At 37.5% G+C, this 19,735-nt stretch overlaps 1 protein-coding gene across 2 annotated transcripts in view; it reads left to right on the top strand.

Annotated features, from left to right (window-relative positions):
* The first annotated feature begins 6,001 nt into the window (after window positions 1–6,001).
* Window positions 6,002–19,735, top strand: part of PTGFR (prostaglandin F receptor) — a 42,512-nt gene continuing 28,778 nt past the window's right edge. Inside the window, exon 1 of one of the 2 annotated variants that reach the window (XM_030034193.1) lies at window positions 6,002–6,036. The gene's annotated coding sequence lies outside the window, so the exon portion shown is untranslated. Of the gene's footprint in view, window positions 6,037–16,241; window positions 16,293–19,735 lie in introns of those variants that run through there. The other variant, XM_041128133.1, reaches the window with a different exon arrangement.

Raw genomic sequence — 19,735 nt, 5'->3', positions numbered from 1 at the left:
TTTTTTTAACAGCAAGGAGGGCTTGGAATGTAACTGAAAGAAAACAAAACCTGATGCACAAGTTCTGTGGGAAACAGTGAGTGAAGTAGCCACGCTTTCTGGGAAACCTTTCATATAAAAAAAAGGAGAAATCAGTCAGCTAAGAGAATCTTATACTGTAGAGAAATGAAATTTCTCTGAACAAGTGGGTCTTTGTGGTACTGATTTGATGATCATATTGAAATGTTTGAAGGTACTGCTAGTGGCCAATATTTGCTCCCAGTGCTGGACTATGTCCTAACGCCCTGCACTGGCTGTGCTGATGGGTTTGCTAATCTGGGAACAGAGCTGAAACTCTTTTGCAAGCATTGGTTTCACAGCATTAACTCCAGCTTTTTATATACTTCTTAGCCTGTGAGATATGAGGTCCTGACACAGCATTATCCACTTTCCATCTGCCTTCCCGTTCCCATACTTCTGCTACAAAATGGTGCTGCAACAATTATGCTGGAGGCACAGGGAGAGGAAACTGCAACTTCTTTTTATCCTCTGAAGCTGCCTGCCAGCTAATCCCCACTTAAGCTTTATATTGCAAGCTATTTATTTCAGAGAAAAGGTTGTTTTAAGAGCTTGAGTTGATAATTTTTCTCCAAGTTTTTCCATTAGCTTCTCCTGTGAAAAGAGTTTTATTAAAAAAAAAAAAAAAAAAAAGAAAGGCTATCTCACCAAATGTCACATACCTCACTCTACATGTACTACATAGATTATTTTCTCTAGTTCTTAGTAGGTGAGATATCACTGTGTAAGGAGAACCAAAGAAAAGAAATGGTTGGGAAAAATTTGGGTCAGTCATTTGTGAAGTTGTGGAGTTTTTTCCCTCCTGTCAATAGTTAAATTGATTCTATAATGGTAATGCCAAGAACAGCTGGGATATGAGTGCAATAGAATGGCCTCCATTTGATTATGGTACTCTGATTTTCAGCTGCCAGTAATCTTCACTAGTATTAGTTGTACCTAATACCTTATTGTTATTTTTACAAAAGATAGCAAGGATTGGACTGAGTTCCCTTCTCTTCAGGTCATCAGATCAGGAATAGAATACACTAGCAGGGCAATGTGGTAATACCAACTCATCACCTTTTACTTGGTTATGATTTACTCAGTCCTAATGCCCAAACTTTCTACCCTCAAAGTAAATTACATGATTAGTTTATAGTATTTTTTTCCTACAGTCATGCTACTGTAACTGAATGAAGTCTACCAGTCTCTGCTTTATTTCCTATTTTCACTGCTAAACAAAAGTGAAATCATGACTAGGAAGCCAAACATGATGCAGTGGGAATAAATTTTCAGTATTTTCAGATTTTTTTTTTTTTCAGTATACTTGCAGTGTCTTTTCTTTAAGTGCTCCAATACTATTTTTCACAAAAATTCAAGAGAATAATTTGACTATTCTATCATAGCTTTTCCATCTTGTGAGTGGATTTTATTCTTAGTGCATAGAACAGAAAACAGAATAAACTTCTAGCTTCATAGTTTGTCTAGTTACCTGTTGTCTAAAACAGGTAGTATCTTAAGGAGCAAGCAATATAAATAATTGCCTAATACTTTTAATTGAATTTGGATAGTTTCCTTTAAAAACTTTGCCTCCTGCAGCAAACTTTTAATGCTCTACTAGAAGTAGAAACTGAGTATAAATGTTGCTTTGAGTATAATAATGTCAAACCAAATATAAGCCTCCTGCCTACTATAGTGAGCTGTGCAAAATATGCACAGTGGGATTTCGGTCAGGAAATTGCGAGATTAAGAATAGAATTGATGTCTCTTTGCAGAGGGAATAACCGGAGACTTTTTTATGTGTTTAATCACTCCAGATAAGGCAGCTGAAATGGTTCTTTTTCATATTGATTCAATGAAATATCTTGATTTAGGATCTTTGGCGTTTTTTTTGGAAGGCATTGCATGCTGAATCGTATTTACCAAAAGAGGGGTGAGTGATAATGTCCAATAGATTAGTAACTACGACTTCAAAATGGAAATAGAGAATTATTACATATACAACTCTTGTGGAAAATGTAACATGAAAACTCAGTGTGCCCTTACATACAATGCAGGCAAATAAGAATGGTAGTACTGTAACAAACTCTTGGTAAGCTATGCTTATTTATATTCACACCTCTAAATGTAACTGTTGAAACTATGGAAGGCATTACCCTTAAGATTTCCCTGGATTTTTCTCATCAAGAATATATCATAAAAATAATGTTATCATCCTGAGACAAAGAGTTGGAATATATTAATCTGATAGGATTGTTAGAAATATTAACCATTGGTCTGAGTCATCACTTTCCACTATAATTCTGAACTCCATTGGCAGTAACTATATGTACAGTCTTTGGTACATACTTGGCTAACAGATCTAACGGATACCATGACTTTGAAGCTGGGATTAGGAATGTAAAAAACACCCCAAAACCTAGTCATACATGGACATGGATCAAAGTCTAGAATAGAACAAAATATGTGTCTCTTGAGTCTGGATTTCCATTTGTTTTTTACAAAATAGGTGTTGGAGAAGCTGTGTTTTATTTCCTGAGTAATCTCAGAATAAAAGTAGCCAGATTTATGAAGGGTAGCCTTACATTTGGTTACAATGTGAATATTCGTGTTTTCGGTTTTTGGTTTTTTTTTTTTTTTTGTTTGTTTGGTTTTTTTTTTTTTTTTTTAATCAACAGTCTGATTTTCAGTAGTTTGAATTATCAAAGCTCCTTTGATTTCTCTCAAAGAATACTTTTGAAAGTGCTAATTATTCCAGATATTTCTTCCGTGTTCTCTCGGTGTTGATACTTTATATGAATTCTTTTTATGTTATATTATAAAATATCCTATATTTATTAATAACATATATATGGTTAAGAGTATTTTAAAGATATCGCTTTAAAGTGCAAAAGTTCTGTGGTTTACATTTTATCATGGCACATTCTGAGCTGCAGATTTCCAAGTACTCTGTCCAGGTCTGTCTCTGAAAGAACATCCTGGTCCTAGCATCAGGCATGAAACGTGCATTAGGTTAGGCAGAATTCATGAGAGTGGTTTAAAGGGTTTAATTTTGTCTTATATACGTTATAGTTTCCAGAAGCTTATGAAGAACAGAGTGAATCATTTGCCTTGATTAGACTATAAAATTACCTGGGTTTGTATCTGAAAACAGGTGTCTATGATAGGTGCTGGTTCAGGGGTGAAAGAAGACATACATAACAGGCGGGGATAAGGCAGTCAAGGATGTATAGAAAATAGAGGAAAGACAGGAGAAGGTTACTGGGGTGAAAAAAGGACAGGAAAGGCATTTGCTAAATGGTTAATGGTCTATTCATACAAGAAAACTGCAGATAGAGATGTGGTGGCGGTGTGAGCAGATCCACAACCTGAGTAAGAACTGTTAAGCAGGAAACAGGTATTATTTCATTTTACACATGCAGATCAGAGGCAGAGAGAGATTTATTTAAGGTCATCCAGGAAGTCTAGAGCAGAACAGGGAACTAAACCAGGAATTTCTGAGTTCCAGACTAGTACGCTAACCATGGGACAGCTCATTTCCTCTCTATGGGAGATTCTGCTGCCAAATTGCATTAGATGAGAACAAGCCCCTCTTGTTTACATTTCTTTAAAACAAACCTTCATTAGGACTCGATTCAATGCACCACAAATACATTATCAAGATTACCATGAAAGGTTTAATAAATCTCTAAATCCTAATGATAGGATTGGCTGGTGATGCGAATGAAAATGAGATCACAAAATTCAGGAAAAAAGCAAGTAAGAGTTATTTGAGGAGAAAAGCAAGGTTATTTTCAGATGCAAGGAAAAAGACTTGAAAAAACTCAGATTTTTTTTCTGAATTGGGAAAAACTTGTTTGTGTAATTGAATATGCCAGAACACTTTAAAAGCTCATTTATTATGAAATAAAATCTGCTTGTTTGAATACTGTGTCTCAACAAATCCCCTGAGGCTGTTTACATAAAGGAAGACAATCTGCCAATGTTAAAAATTTTACTCACTTCCCTCATTTCCCAGTTCTTTCTTAAGAAAAAAAAAAAAAGAAAAAGGAAAAAGAAAAAAACCTTTTGTGCAATGCTCTTAAACTTACGGAGATCATACCGTTGCGAGAGCCAACTGTCGCCTAGATGCTATCCTTCACAAAGGATGTTGCTTAAGTCATTAATGGAGAAAAACTGTGCTTTAAAAACAAAGAAAGAAAACTGTTTATGCTGAGCATTATGCATCCTTACTAGATTATAAGTATCACTTCACACCTTGAATATACCATAGTGATGCTCTTCATTTTTAGGGAGAAAGTGCATTCCGCACCTTGAGTCCAGGACAAACAGCTCTGGGTTTGCGTGTCTATTACTGTTGCTAGCCATAAGTCAGGTTATGGTTTTGGTATGGTAACTGACACACTCAATCTGTCTTCTATCTTCTTTTTTTCCTAGGTACTTACATACTCCAGTTATCATCATATCCCTTTCAAAATGTTTTCTGCCTTTTTCCTCATTTTTCGATAAAGGTTTTTCTAGCTGCACTAGATTTAGGTCTACGTATTGCCAGTATTATTCCTTCCACAGCTCTTGCTCTAATGACAGACATGCAGTCTGGTCTGTATTTCGAGTGTGAGTGAACAGCCGCTCATTTCTTTGGCTGAGTGCAGTCCTGGCCTTGCTGAAGTTTATGAGGGTTCTGTCTTTGACTTCCATGAGGTTTGACTTCCAGCCTGTGCCTCAAATGAGTGTCAGAAAGTTCCCTGTGACAGCAGCTAAAGCCTAGGGATTTGACTAAATGTATCTGCAAAGCTGGCATTGCTGGTAATACAGTCAGCTCTGCTTATGTGATGAGACAGGTGAATATGTCTTGTGGATGTCCAGTGGCAGTCGCATACACATGTGTCCAAATATGGCATTTGTTCATAAAGTGACTGCAATGGAAGGTAATACTCTTCATTTAAACATTTTACAAATTTTCTGCTTCAGTTTTTTGTATTATTTAGCAGACAAAATCTAGGTATAGAGTAATGGGTGATAGTACTTCACCTCAGCCTTTTCTGCTATCTCATAGTCACGAAAACATACATCTTTTGTGAAATAAATGTCTGAATTTCTCTTGATTCCCAAAAGAACATTAAATGTTTGTTTAATGCCCATCAGGAAAATACAGATATAAAACTTCTTTTACACATGCACACTCTCTTTTCTACCCAACACTGGAACTTACCTTGCCATCATAAGTTGATATTAGGAAGGGGAGATACGGTGCTTGTAAGCATCTTCAGGGCTAGAGAGCTTGAGTAGTGAAGAGTGAAGCTGTAGTAAAGCCCCCACAATAGACTGCTTTACTGTCCCGTCCCGCCCCCCCCAAAGCCAGGACCACCCTAATAGCTGCTTGTTGGTCCCTGTACTAACCAGACTGTAGATGGCTTCCCAGCCATCTTCCCAGTGATGACTTCCCAGTGTTTTTCAGAGTTTATCTGAAGCTTTCCATCTGCTTCCAGTTGCTCAGTAACTCATACAAAGTTATTAGTGTAAATATATGTGTAAATTCTCTTGTTTTCTCCTCATTCGCCCAGTTGTTTCTAATCAATTTTGTTTTGCAGCACCATGGGCTGATACCTGGATTTCCTGAAGAAGCAATTTGCTTTCCTTAACTTTTGCCCTCACAGCATATGATGTATTGACTGTACTGTTTGGTTATTGCCTTTACATTCTTCTCACCAAGATGTTTCTGTATGCTTCTTGGTCTCTGTTACTCTTCAATTAAATACCTCACACTTCCCTCCTATCCTATTAGTGCATCCACTTGTTCTTCTCTTAACTCCCTCTTCTGTTTTGTTTGGCAATGATTTTCTTTTCTTTGCCAGGCTTTTGGCTTTTTTTTTTTTTTTATTATTATTTCAACAGAACATAGCACAGGGGAACAGTATCCTAAAGCTATTCTCACAAATCCTTTGGGGAAGGCAGGATGATGTATTGGGCCAAGGAATACACTGTTTTGTCTTCTGGCAGGTAAGTGGTGATTATTCCAGACCAGCTGTTTTCCCTGTTTCCTTATCAACAGTCTTGGTACTTGCACAATTTCTCTCTCTGCGCCCATCAACAAAGAATAAGAATTCTGGACATGCATCATCAATCTCCAAGACTAAAATAGGCTCCAATACCAGAATATTATTTCTCAATTTTATCCATCATGTTGTTCTATATCAATCTTCCCAATAATTTACAGTGCTGCTGCATCTGTCAAGATAAGTCTTCTGCTGTGTTTAATGGTGGTAATTTTAATATCTGAGTGGGAATGGTGTGCCTTTGTCAGTGGAAAAAAACCCCCACAACTTAAACTAAGTCCAGTCTCAATCCTTTTTTTTATATCAGCTCTTTCTCTGTATTGTTGATAAGGGCAAAACTGGTGCTCATTGCAAAGGTTAATTATCAACCCAGATGCTAATGTTGTAATGCATATTCTGTTTTCAGTTGTGGTAGGAAACCACAGCTCATACAAGAGTTCTGCTGTACGGCAGGCAAACCTGTAAAGCAGCGCTGCCTGCAAACAGGTTGGGCTGGAATTGGAAAGCTGCAATTTTTGTAGGATAGCAAAGTATCTGCCCACCAGTAATCTCCCTTCTGCTCTTTAGCTCAGTGGGTTCCCACATAATGTATTGCAATTTCACTTCTCAGAATTAGGAATAGGGAGACTGTGGGCACATGTTGCACACTCTGTTTTGATAAAGAGATATGATTGAGCTCCCTAGAATGGGGCTGGTAAAATAGTAGCTATTTTCCAAGCGTTTAAATGATTTCACTGTTTTATTGCTATCAATTATGATGAAAGTCATGTCCTTGGTTTACTTGACCACTTTTGAAAATGGGCCTGCTTTCGATTTTTCTGGTAAGACTGGTTTGGAGATTTTGTGTCGTTTCCTTGGTCCTATGATGCTGATGGAGAAATGGAGATTCTGCTCAGGTATAATAAAAGTTAGGTCAAGCTCATGGCTAATCTTTCAGAATCTCCTGTTGCACCATTTCAGGTAGATAGTGAATAGTCAGTTTGGATTATCTCCTCCTGGAAGAACTACATTAATACATCAGGAATCTTGCAATTATTGCCAAAGAAACTCACAAGAAATCCACACCACAAGACAGTCAGTTTGAAGGTGATGTCTCAGTAGTTGTGCATTCTTTTGAACTTTAAAGAAGCCTCACAGGAAAAGATGCTCCACTGAGGCTGTTATTAAAGACTTTATTCTCTCCTCCTTTTTTTTTTCTTTTTTTTTAAAAGACCTTTTCCTGATCAGGAATAATTTCACAGAAAATAATTTCACAGAAGATAAACTTCTCATTAACTCTTAGCAGAATTAGGTTACCACTTATGGAGACAGAAAAGTTAAAGGCAGAATGAACTAAATTGTAAGAAAGGTTACAGTAGCTCTTACACTGTACCATTTCTCTGATCATCCAAGAAACTATATAGGTTTCATTAAAAAGAACACATTTAGATTTGGAGGGGTAATCAATAAGAGACACCCATTATTTTAAAGCAATAATTTAATTTCTGTAAGATTCAACCAGCCATTCTAGATCCAGTGGTGACACTGATTACTTCAGTAGGCAGGGGATGATGAGAACCATTTAATATCCATTGAAATAATCATTGAGGTGGAATCGGGAAACTTTTCATGCCTCAACATTTGATTGTTACTACTGTCCAGTGGAGAAAATTTTAAAGAAAGAAAAATAACTCAGGTAGAGATGGATGTGGATGCTGTGCCTAGTACTAGACTGTAACAAAGAAATAATCCAAGTAAAGGAATTTGGTAAATGGGAAGTACAGTATTTATTCAGCGGCTGTCTCAATGAATATGTCTGAAGTTATCACAAGGAGGCAATCTGGAGATTTAAACAGAAAAAATGACTAACAGGAGTCAGATGATCCATGGAAACAGTTTGCGCTCTATTAGTCTGCAGCCAAGGCAAAGCACTGGACATAACTTCTTTCCCTGCAGAAGGGACAGAACCAGACAACTGTTTTTGATCCAGAGGACCTGCAGTTCCTTTGGTAGAAGGTTCAGAAGCACTCTTTATGTTTACTGATGAAAGGTGCTGACCCCAGTTTTGAAGAAGCCCAAAGGCAAGCACCGAGCATCTGTAACTTCTCTACTTACAGGAACCATCTCTTTCACACTTCTGGGAGAAATTTATGCTTTCACTACGCTTGGTTAAAACTGTGAGATTGAACACACACAGAGACATTTTTGAATTTAGGTTTTTGTGAAGGGGACCTAAATCTGTCCCATACTTGGGAAAAATCAAATATTTACAATGCAGTGGTGCACGAATGTCAGTTACTCATGTGGCAGACCTTCAGTTTTAAAAAAAATAATTCTGGCTATTTTCACGTGTTATGATGAAATGGTTGAGACAGCAAAACCTACAGCCTGCCAAGCTGTGAACCCCCATGAAGGTTAATCGTATGATCAATGCAGAACACCAAAGATCATGTACTTTATGACATTTAATCAGAATTTAGGGAAATAGGATGAGACGTAGACTGTTGCTGCTCAAACCTGTTGGAATTACTCTTTTCTGTATTGGGTTGTGTGGCAAGGTTTTGGTAGCAGGGGGGCTAGAGGGGTGGCTTCTGTGAGAAGTTGCTAGAAGCTTCCCCTATGTCTGATAGAGCCGATGCCAGCCAGATCCAAGACGGACCCACCGCTGGCCAAGGCCGAGCCCATCAGTGACGGTGGTAGCACCTCTGGTATAACAGATTTAAAAAGGGGGAAAAAAACCTGCACATTTTTGCAGCCAGAGAGAGGACTGAGAATGCATGAAAGAAACAACCCTGGAGACCCCCAGGTCAGTGCAGAAGGAGGGGAGGAGATGCTCCAGGCGCCGGAGCAGAGATTCCCCTGCAGCCCGTGGGGAAGACCACGGTGAGGCAGGCTGTCCCCCTGCAGCCCAGGGAGGTCCACGGTGGAGCAGATATCCACCTGCAGCCCGGGGAGGACCCCACGCCGGAGCAGGTGGGTGCCCAAAGGAGGCTGTGACCCTGTGGGAACCCCGCGCTGGAGCAGGCTCCTGGCAGGACCTGCGGATCTGTGGAGAGGAGCCCACGGAGCAGGTTTTCTGGCAGGACTTGTGACCCCGTGGGGGACCCACGCTGGAGCAGTGTGCTCCTGAAGGACTGCACACCATGGAAGGGACCCACGCTGGAGCAGGGGAAGAGTGTAATGAGTCCTGCCCCTGAGGATGATGAAGCAGCAGAAAATAATGTGTGAACTGACCACAACTCCCATTCCCCGGCCCCTGCACTGCTGAGGGGGGAGGAGGTAGAGAAAATTGGGAGTGAAGTTGTGCCTGGGAAGAAGGGAGGGGTGGGGGGAAGGTGTTTTAAGATTTGGTTTTATTTCTCCTTATCCTGCTCTGGTTGGTTTGTAATAAATTGAGTTAATTTTCTCCAAGTTGAGTCTGTTTTGCCCGTGAAGGTAATTGGTGAGCGATCTCTCCCTGTCCTTACCTCGACCCACGAGCCTTTTGTTATATTTTCTCTCTCCTATCCAGCTGAGGGGGGGAGTGATAGAGCAGCTTTGGTAGGCACCTGGTGTCCAGTCAGGGTCAACCCACCACAAAATTAATTACTGACTCTGTGCTGAGCTCCTGATTCACAACATACTGCATGTGATTCAAATGTTTAGGTTCTCTGCAGTCTATGGATAAGGTTTTGTGTGAAGTACAAGAAAACAAGGAGCATGAAATACAAATGTCAGGGGTAACAGTGGCTGGTTGCAGCAAAATTAAAACTGTATTAGAATTTTAATTCCTTCCTTTCTGAGCGAATTAGTCAAATTCAGGCCCACTGGAAAAAAAAAAAAGGCAGAAATTCAGAAATTCAATTTCTGATACATATATGCTCCTGTCAACTTTATACACATGGGATAAATATGTAGTAGCATGAATTTGAGTTTGAGTTAACTATATTTCAGCACAACTGCAAATAGTATGAGTTGATTTAGGTATAATATTTCATGAGGTATCGCCACTTACAGTTTACTAAAGCAGGTAATATATTTTCTCCCCCTATTTTTTAAATCAATTTTCTAACCAGGGGAGGGGTTTTGGTGTATTGCTTGGTATAAGTGATTTTTTTAATCAGCCTTCTGATCTTCAAGCCTGTACTGTCTTACAAAAAGAAAACCAAACTGTTTCTTAGTAGTATAATTGCCCCCAGACTTGGTAGCTTGCCCTTCCACTTGGTCTAACTAGTCACCAGGAGAACTTGACAACGATATACGTGGTATTTAAGAGTGCCTGACTTTAAGATCTTTAGGAACAGAGGTAGTTCTGGTTTATAGCTAAATGCGACCAAGAAGATCTATATGCTGAGTCTGCGCAGAATCCTGTTTTCGCTGCAGGCAGTCAAATCAATCTGCAAGGTGCGGTTCCCATGCTTGTATCGATCCTGATTTTCTATTCCTGCACTCTCCTGCCTCAAGGAATGTTTCTAAGTATTCTTATGTTGCAAAACAGGTAAAGGAGTATTCTTTTCTGATCCTAAAAGAGTGTGTTTAAGAGTGTGTATTAATGCTCTCATTAATAAATGAGAGTCAGAACTAGTTTTGGAACCAGTAGTATTGCATTAAGACCATTTGAAATAGCGAGTAAAACCTACCTGATGCTGAGCGACGTATTGGCTGAGACTGGATGTAAGGCAAGGGAAGGGTCATTTGAACTGCACAGCTGAAACAGTTTTCTTGGGGAAACCCTGGTCCTAAATCTAGCCAAAAAATTATATGCCGCAATCCTGTAGTTTATCAGGCCACTGCAATATAGCTACCTCATTGCGGTTATGCGTGAAAGTGTGAAAAACTGTGACAAAGTATTTGCTCTGCTACAGAATGTTCTCATTAGCCCAAATTCATTAACTCGGGGTAGGATTTTTCTAGAGGATAGCTGATTAGGTTCTTAAACCTTGCACAGAAATATGCCAAGCAATTGTTTTCTTTAAAAATAAAGTGGAATAGAACTTTTAAATGAGAAGTTATGGGCATGTAGATGAATTTTATATAATCCATAAGCTTTATTTATTTTTTTCACTGATTTACTGCTTAATCTAAATTATCTGGTGTTAGAAAGCTGTTGTTGATGCCGTGTATTGTTAAACTAAATTATTTCTGTAGGCCTCATTTTATTGTCTGTAATCACACCTGAAATTTAGTAGCATGGCTGACTTTGTTAGTGTTTCAATGAAGCAAGTTTTAACTACAGTTTCTCTCTTTTACCTTCTGCACCAGCAAGACCCTCAGGTACAGTTTGTCCCCAGAAACATTCTGGGGAAATGTACCATGATTTTCTTCTATTTCACTGAGGGCTGAATTGTGCAACAGTAAATAACTTAACTGCTCAGTTAGCAAAACCTAAACCAATGGTGATGCTGTTGCATGGTTATATTCTGTGTTCCAAGCTGTAACTAATTCTCCCCCTGAATCAGAAAGCAACTAATTCTACAGAAAATGATTCTTTACCAAATGTTAATATTTTCGATATTTGTCTTGTTTTTTTCCTATTAGCATGTTTAAAACCACTGCGGTTAACCTGAAAACCTGAGTCAGCAGCGTGAGAGTGCGACAGCTTGTGAACACGAGGGCTGTGCCGTGCACAAAACAAGCTTGTCCCTATCTGGTCCTCCAAAGGCCTCAGTGCGAATGCTGTGTCCAGTTGTGGGCACTGTTTATAGAAAGTGCAGACTAATTTGCTGCTTGCTCAAGATGATGAAGCAATAGCATGACCATTATGTTTTGGGTCATTGGTTTTTCTCTAAAGTTTAACTTTTTTCTATCTGAATTTTTAAAAAGAAGATTGTCCCATAACCTGTTACTATTAGTTTTGTTGTGGTTTTTTTTTTTATTATTATTATTTTTTATTGTTGGGTTTCTTTTTTCTAAAATGTTGGCTCAGTTAGAAAAACTTTTCTCTCTTTTTGGATTCAGCTACAGTTTATATATTCCCCCAAAAGATAACATGGATCTTACAGAGATATTATCATCTCATGGATACAGATGCATTCCATCCACAGGTAACTCCAAATATAGCTGAATTGCTACATAGCTAATTAGGGCCTCAGCAATTTATCTCCAGTTTATTATTCTGTTGTTAATATACCTCAGCAAATATAAGGACAGAGAACTTAAGCAAAACATTAACTATTATTTGCTGTACACTGCTGATGAAAAATACAGATCACACTGAATTTTATCAAAGAGTAGAATCTGGCAAAGAAAGGATTCTGTGCTCAGTCCTCTTAGAAACCTCTGAGTCACTTTGACCTATTCTTTTTTAATACTGTATATTGCTTATGATATGTATGCCTCTGCTTGTGACATTTACTGCAGTTACCGGGGTTGCTGGGATATGCTGTTTTCACATTCACATTATGAAAAAAATATTTTTCAATGCGAAACATGGAAACATGAGATTTGAAAACAGTAACTTTTCCTGGCCTTCTGACTCTGAAGGTGTCACGAAAGAGACAGTGATTTCATGCAGCCACAAGTTCTTAATTTTTATTTTTTTCATTCAGGTATGGAATTTTTAAAAGTAATTATTGAACATTAATCTGTATAAAGTATGATGTTATCATGGGTTGTACAGTCCCAGATTAATGCGGGGCTTAATAGTGCAGTAAAAATAAAAAAATAAATTTCATTCATTCTGACTAGTCAATACATCTGAAAACTATAGCTGTTAACAAAAAATATTACACATAGTACACTTAATAAACAATAAATAGTAATTTTAAATTGATACTCTTTTAGAAAAAAGTACAAGTTCTGTAATCAGTCTAAAAGTGTAGTATCATTATTGGTGATTTCTATATTCCTGATCAAGCTCTATGTTTGTGCACACTGTATCTTACATTTAAGGTGTAGCTGTTACTGTTTAAGATGCAGATCTTTAAAAAACTGATAGTGTTTATTACTAGAAAGTCAGAAACATTAATTAAAAATCTTTTCTTTTTTCAAGCATTGAAATTTCTCTTCTTGTCTTTCCTAGCTTGCCAGTATCTTTCCAAAAAAGCCAGTGGCCTCCGTTATCACCATGAACCACACCGTCTTTGTATAAATGTTACCTTTCCATTCTCATATGAAAAAAAATCTACTCATGCAATTCTTGCCTGCAATGATTCACTATCTTTTTTTCTGGCCTTTAAGATGAAAATAATTAAATAATGACAAAAGAAAGCAAAATAGAAAAAAACCCAAACCCTCTTTAAATGTAATAAATAAATAAATAAATCAATAAACCCCCCACTGAATGACATTTATGCAGTTGAACCAGGCTGTCAGGTTTGGCTATCCTGTTCAGGGTTATACCAGCGCAATTACTAGAACACTTCACAACCACCCACCTCTCACCTTTAGTACATTCTTCTGGTATTTTCCATTGCCCAATCTAGTCCGGTTAGCACTAGTTTTGCCTCCTTGGGCTTCACCCTAAACAGTTCCTTTTCCTCTTTTTTGTTTTTGATACTTATGCTCATATAGAAGATAATCACATCTCCCACTTAATTTCTGTTTAGCCAGCCTGTTGATTTATTTACAGTATTTCCTCAAAACTCACATTTGTCATTCCAACCCCTTAATCCTTCCACTTATTTAATTCATTCCAAACTCTTGGTCATCTATGGTAGCAAGGTAGAGCAATCTAAATCTTTCTAGCTGTGAGGAAACAGGAACATATTTTCCTAGATAATTCCTCTGCCAGTCAGCTTTCATCAGACGCTGTAAAAGACCTTCAGTGGACCTCAGAATAGGGTGGATAATTAGCTATGAAAGCTAAGAATAAATAGCAGGAAAGACTGATCCTCTTGAAAAATAAATCAAAGGGCTAGAAGCCATTCAAAATGGAAACATGGAAATTCACTGGCAGTTTTTACTCCTTAAATACAGCTCAAGTGCACAAGGACATGAAGTCGTAAGAGCTCCATGTTAGCCCTTCATCCTAAGGGCTAAGTAATTCTCAGAAGGAAATAAATCTGACCTCATACTGGCCAGTTACTTAATGTTAAAAATGAAAGTAGAAGAATCAAAGCTGCTACTCAGGATGAGATGACATGTCCTTTTATAAATATCCTGATATTTTATTAGTTAGTCAAATTTCAACAGAAATGGTACTTCTCTAGCAGCCTTACAGACTCATCCCTGTTTAGCACTTTTGTGACCCAAATCAGGCTACTCAAAAGCTGTCTTGCTTTCACTGCAGTGCTACATAGTGCTAGTATTATAGATTAATTTTGTACCTTTTTTTTTCATTTCTTTAATTTTTCATCTCTCTTACTTCTACTAAGTAACCAGCTCTGTGCCTACTCCAGTTTTCCAAGCTAGAAAGTAGAAGTCTGATTGATAAATAATTCCTGGGTTTACTATTAACTAGCTATGACCTCAGGCAATCAGAATGTTAAAATACTACTAATTGTTTTGTTACTAATTAAAGATTTAAAAAAAAAATCCTTATCATGTTTTTACAACCTGTAGCATTACTAATGGACTTACAAGCTGCTGCAGAAAGCCCAGTGTTTTCAATTCTTTAAACATCAGAAGTCAGACTCACTCTTTCTGTGCTTGCACTTACTTATATATGTGATCTAATATCTATACACGCATGCGTGTGGCTGGCCACTAAGAACCTTTATGATACTTCTGGACATGCTTCTGTTTTGAATATGTAAAGCTAAACTCTCTCATCAAGCACCAGTACCTGAAGAGTGTGGTTGCAAACCTGTAATTCACAGAGGTTTTGTCTCTGCCGCTGTATCTTTAGACACACATGGGCCCATATGATTACTAAATCCTTGCATCTGAGATTTGCTTGGTCAATCCGGTCATGCAGAAGTCTGTTACCAAACTTGAACACTTCTTTTGTCCTAGAAGCCCAACCCTCTACCCTTCAGAAAACAAAGCCAAAGAAAATCAGCGTGTTGACGTGTACTAAATGTGAATTCCTCTTTGCTCTCTTCCTTCATAATATGCTCGCAGGCTTTGATGGTCTAGTTCCTCTCCAAACACCTTCTTGTTCTTCTCTCTTCTCTCCAGTGAAACTCCACTAATGCTATTAGTAGAAATACCATTATCTTTCATTAGCCCACTGTTCATCAAATCCTACTGTTTATCAAGAGCAACTGGTTTATTGAGACTTCAGAGGTAAATTGTCTGCTTGGCTTAAGACTATATAGAGATTGTATTAATTTAGTAAGAGCTGAATGGTTACATGGCTGCCTATCACACTAAAAATGAAATTTCTTCTAATTAAGGATGTAAACTTGTTTACCACCTTTCTTTAGCACGGATATTACTTGAGGTAAGCCAACACTGTGAGAATTACTTATTAAAAAAATTAGATAATTCTTAATTAAATATCTCCACAGAGAGATCTCTCCACATCATAAATGAGTGCTTTTTCTTTTCATTAAGATCAATTTATTACTTCATCAAAAATTATCTTCTGCCAGAAAATGCAAACACTTTCACTCAGTTGGAAGCCTCGAGGCTGAGTTCCCGCTTCTGGTTGTGGTTTGTTGTTGAGTCTAACATTTAAATATCACACTTTGCTTTAAGATACTAGCGATTCTAGGGAAAAAAAAGTTGTGAAAACATGAAGCTTTTTCTAAAATTAGGTTTGCTTGCCTAAGCTGTTGCCTTATTCTTAATTTCGTTTAGCTTACTTTGGTGTATAGTAAACATAATTAATTTCTACTCACTTTTAGATGATCATTTATCTGCAGCAGTCATGTATTTCTGCATCTCTGTCAATCTCTAGCTGTGGTGGTGTGGCTCAGGGAGAGAACTGTATCTCTGAAATGTAATAGTTGGGTATTTATATTATTTGTAACCCAAAGCCCCCTGATGTTTACTGAAATCTTCCTATTGCTTTTTAATGGACTTTGGATTTGTATTTTATGATATACTGAAAAATAACACTGAAGTGTTTTTACTTCAAAATATGAAAAATAATGAGGAGAATCAGAGAAAAAAAAACCACCAGAAAATCAAAATGAACTTGCCTACTTGCTAGAATAGAACAGAATAGAATAGAAGACTGTTTCAGTTGGAAGGGACCTGCAATGATCATCTAGTCCAACTGCCTGACCACTTCAGGGCTGACCAAGTTAAAGCATGTTATTAAGGGCATTATCCAAATGCCTCTTGAACACTGACAGGCTTGGGGCATTGACCACCTCTCTAGAAGGCCTGTTCCAGTGGTTGACCACCCTCTCGGTAAAGAAATGCTTCCTATTCTTGTTTGGGGAAAAGAAATGCTTCCTCTTCTTGTTTGGGGAAACTTCATTGGTACTTAGAAGCTCATTTGAAAGATTTTGTCATTTGTAGTGAAATGCATTCTTCACTGTTAGAACAGAGCAAAAAGGTTCTGAATACGCCACTGCATGGCTAACGTTAAATAACAGCATCCTGACTTTGCTGAGTTTATTTTCTAATTGAAGGGATTATGTTAATACCTTTGATAAAAATCCACAAAAATACTACTGCATAGTTCAATGAAAATTGTCTTGGTGAGAACTTACATCAGTTATGAAGTCATATTTTGGGTTGTTAACATCTTTCTGTTTTCTTAAGGAAAGTAAGGTTGTTGAAGTCTCTTTGACTAACACTTGCAGAAACTATAGAGTTTTGCCAAGTATGTGTGGCCAGAAAGCTCAACGTTGTGCGCTGTAAAACAGATGGGTAATAATTACTTTGATAGAACTTTTTTTTCCTGTTATTTAAACATAAATAATTCCTCTACCATTCCAACTATTTGTTAAATTTGAATTTTGGAAGAAAGAGGATAAAATAATTTAGCTAATGGTATAAAAATGTAAAGGCTACAATGCTGACTGATTCCAAATTAATCTCTTCCATCACTTTCACTGACTTTAATAGGAATTTTCCAGTTATGACCACAGTTTTATTTCCTCTATCTGGAAAATGACTTTACAACTGGATGACCATTTTCAGAAATGTTTGTTTCATACCGATTTATTTTAACTCATTATATTACCTCCCAAACAATTATAAATGAAAAGCATATTTAATTGGCAATATTAGATTCGCATCTGTCAGCTTTCCATTATGTCTCAGAAATGAAAACCTATTAATTCATGGATTCATGATTACAAGTATTGTTTATTTCTCTTCCACATTTGATGTATTAAATGGAAGTCGTGTCAAAAGTTTGACTTATCTTTGATGTGGAATAAATGCTAACATATTTCTAGAGCATAAATTCAAAGGTAAAGTCTTTGAATACAGGATGCAGGATTCCAGGATCACAGATAGCAGATGTAAAAGTCGGAAAGTCTTCCCAGACTACAAAATGTATCATTAGAAAGCTCTTATGATAAGTGTTGAAATGATTAACCCATAGAACTCCATCAATGGTTCCCCTTCACATTTGCAAATGCAAAAGTGTTCTACGTTAAAGAGGTACTTTTTTTTCTTGTTCTTAAATGCAGCTGTGTTCTGTTTCCTGATACTTTGGATAATCATGAGCAACTAATATTAATCTGACTGTGATTTTGTAATGGAACCGGAGTATGGAAAAGCACGCACGTTTTTGCAAACAACAGCATTAATTACAGGTTATTAAACAGAAAGGAAGAATTTCACTCGGTCACGGCTTTGATTGTCCTATCAGTATCTGCTCACAAGAAACAACAGATCACATTTTTCATTTCTTTGGCGAGTTATCAGTTTCAAATGTCTTTTTATCCTTGTTTGAATTGGAATACATGCAGCTGAAACTGGAAGCATCATGTTTCATCTTAACTGTCTGAAAAAAATGCTTGTCAGGGCCCAGCACGGCATATTGGAAGATGATACCCGACAAGGGTTGCTTTTATGTTTCTGGGGAGAAGATCGCTTCAGCCTCTTCTATCTATTTATTTATGTAGATTGTAAAGCCTTCAGGAGCAGGGTCAGTCCTGTGACTGTTCACACCATCCTGACTATGCCCCGGCTGTGAAATAAGATCATTGCAAGGCTGACAAACTTTCTCCCGCTACCTTTATCCCTCCCCTATCTCCTCCCCCATCTCCTCCCCCAAACCCTTCAGCTTCTCTGCAGTAGCCATGAGTAATGAACTTCAGATGGAGTATTACATAGGCTGTAATATGTAAACTACTTCACATGCAAGTAGGTGTGGGGCATGTTCCTAGCTCTCCAGGAATAGTACAGGCCTTTTATGACCTTCAGCTGTGCCTCCTGTGGGGCTGAGGCTGCTAAAACCTCCGTGAAAGTGCTGCAGGCTGCTGAACCTGCCTAGCGATAAATCATTAGAAATTTCTTCCACCTTCCCGCCAAAGTTAATGGGCCACGAAACTGATTTAGATTCCCCCTTTTAAAGACAAATACATAAAATCATAAATAGTATTTTAAATATGATTTGCCTCTCTTCTTAATTAACTTCTTAATTAGAAGTCTCCTGGATTAGTAACTAATTTGATGAGTTGCCTTTATCAATAAAACCACCCTTTACCACATTCCTTAAATGAAAAGTTGTTCCATTCAACAGCATTTCACCCTTCTTTTGAGCCACAATTAAAAGTAATGCATAGACCACATGTGCCCGACAAAGGCATTCAAAATCACACGATTAAAAAGAGAAATGAAGAATGTCTCTTTAAAACCACTGATTATAACTAGTGCATTTATTGTTTGGTGTTTTGTTTCTGTAACTATTTATTGAAGTATTGAGAGAATATGATTTTTTTTGTTTGTGAAACTGATAAAGTCTGAAGAGAGAGTTCTCTACTTGTTGGCTAGACCAGAAACTAAGTGGTGAGGTAATATGGCATGACTACTAGAACTTGTAGTGAATTCAGTGAACTATGGGTCATTGATTTTAAGTAAATTATTTCTTTGAAGTCACTGTGGAAATTCTGTTTGCAACCAATAGAACAATATGACCCTTTAGTTTCAAAATATCCTTTAGAAGTGTTTAATCTATCAAACCTTCACATATTAAATCCTTAAACATGTGTACGAGCAAAGAAACCACAGAAATAATACCACATAACTTGAAGGCATACAGCAGGCATACCCTTAATGAGATTTATCTGTGTAATGGACTTATTTTGGCCATTATGGCATAAATATAATAGGTTAGGACAATTTGAAGGAAATGATTTCTTTATTTAATTTGACCTGAGCAGAATGATTGAAAAGAATACTTGATGAAAAGTTTCTTCTGACTTGGTTTTGCAGTGTCTCCATTCTGGAGAATGGAAGAAGAGAAAAGGAGTTAATATGGCCCAGCATTTAGTATCACTTTGTAGATTGTTTGTTCTTTTGTGTCAGAATATTAGAGAGGTGAGTCATAAGAGAGAACATTTTGTCCCACATATTTAAAATACACAAAAGAAAATTACAGTGTTATTGTTATGGGCAGAACAGTACTTCCAGTCTTGATTAAGCCCACTCACTACAAATCACCCCAGCCTGAACAGGCAAGATTCATGTCAGTAGTGGTGACATGTGTCTCCTCTGGCCATTTACAGATTTGGGTCTATGGTAGCACAAAAAATGGATACTTTATGTGATTGGAAAGGAGACAACTCTTGATTCTGAAGCGTTACATTGAACTTTAAAAAATATATTTCTGACTGTTAAATCTACTGTTCATTAAAGCCAGCCAAATGGGTACAGAATTACTACAGGAAGAT

This window comes from Aquila chrysaetos, chromosome 12 (genome assembly GCF_900496995.4).
Source record: "Aquila chrysaetos chrysaetos chromosome 12, bAquChr1.4, whole genome shotgun sequence".
NCBI lineage: Eukaryota > Metazoa > Chordata > Aves > Accipitriformes > Accipitridae > Aquila > Aquila chrysaetos.
This window is presented reverse-complemented; position numbering and strand designations above follow the sequence as displayed.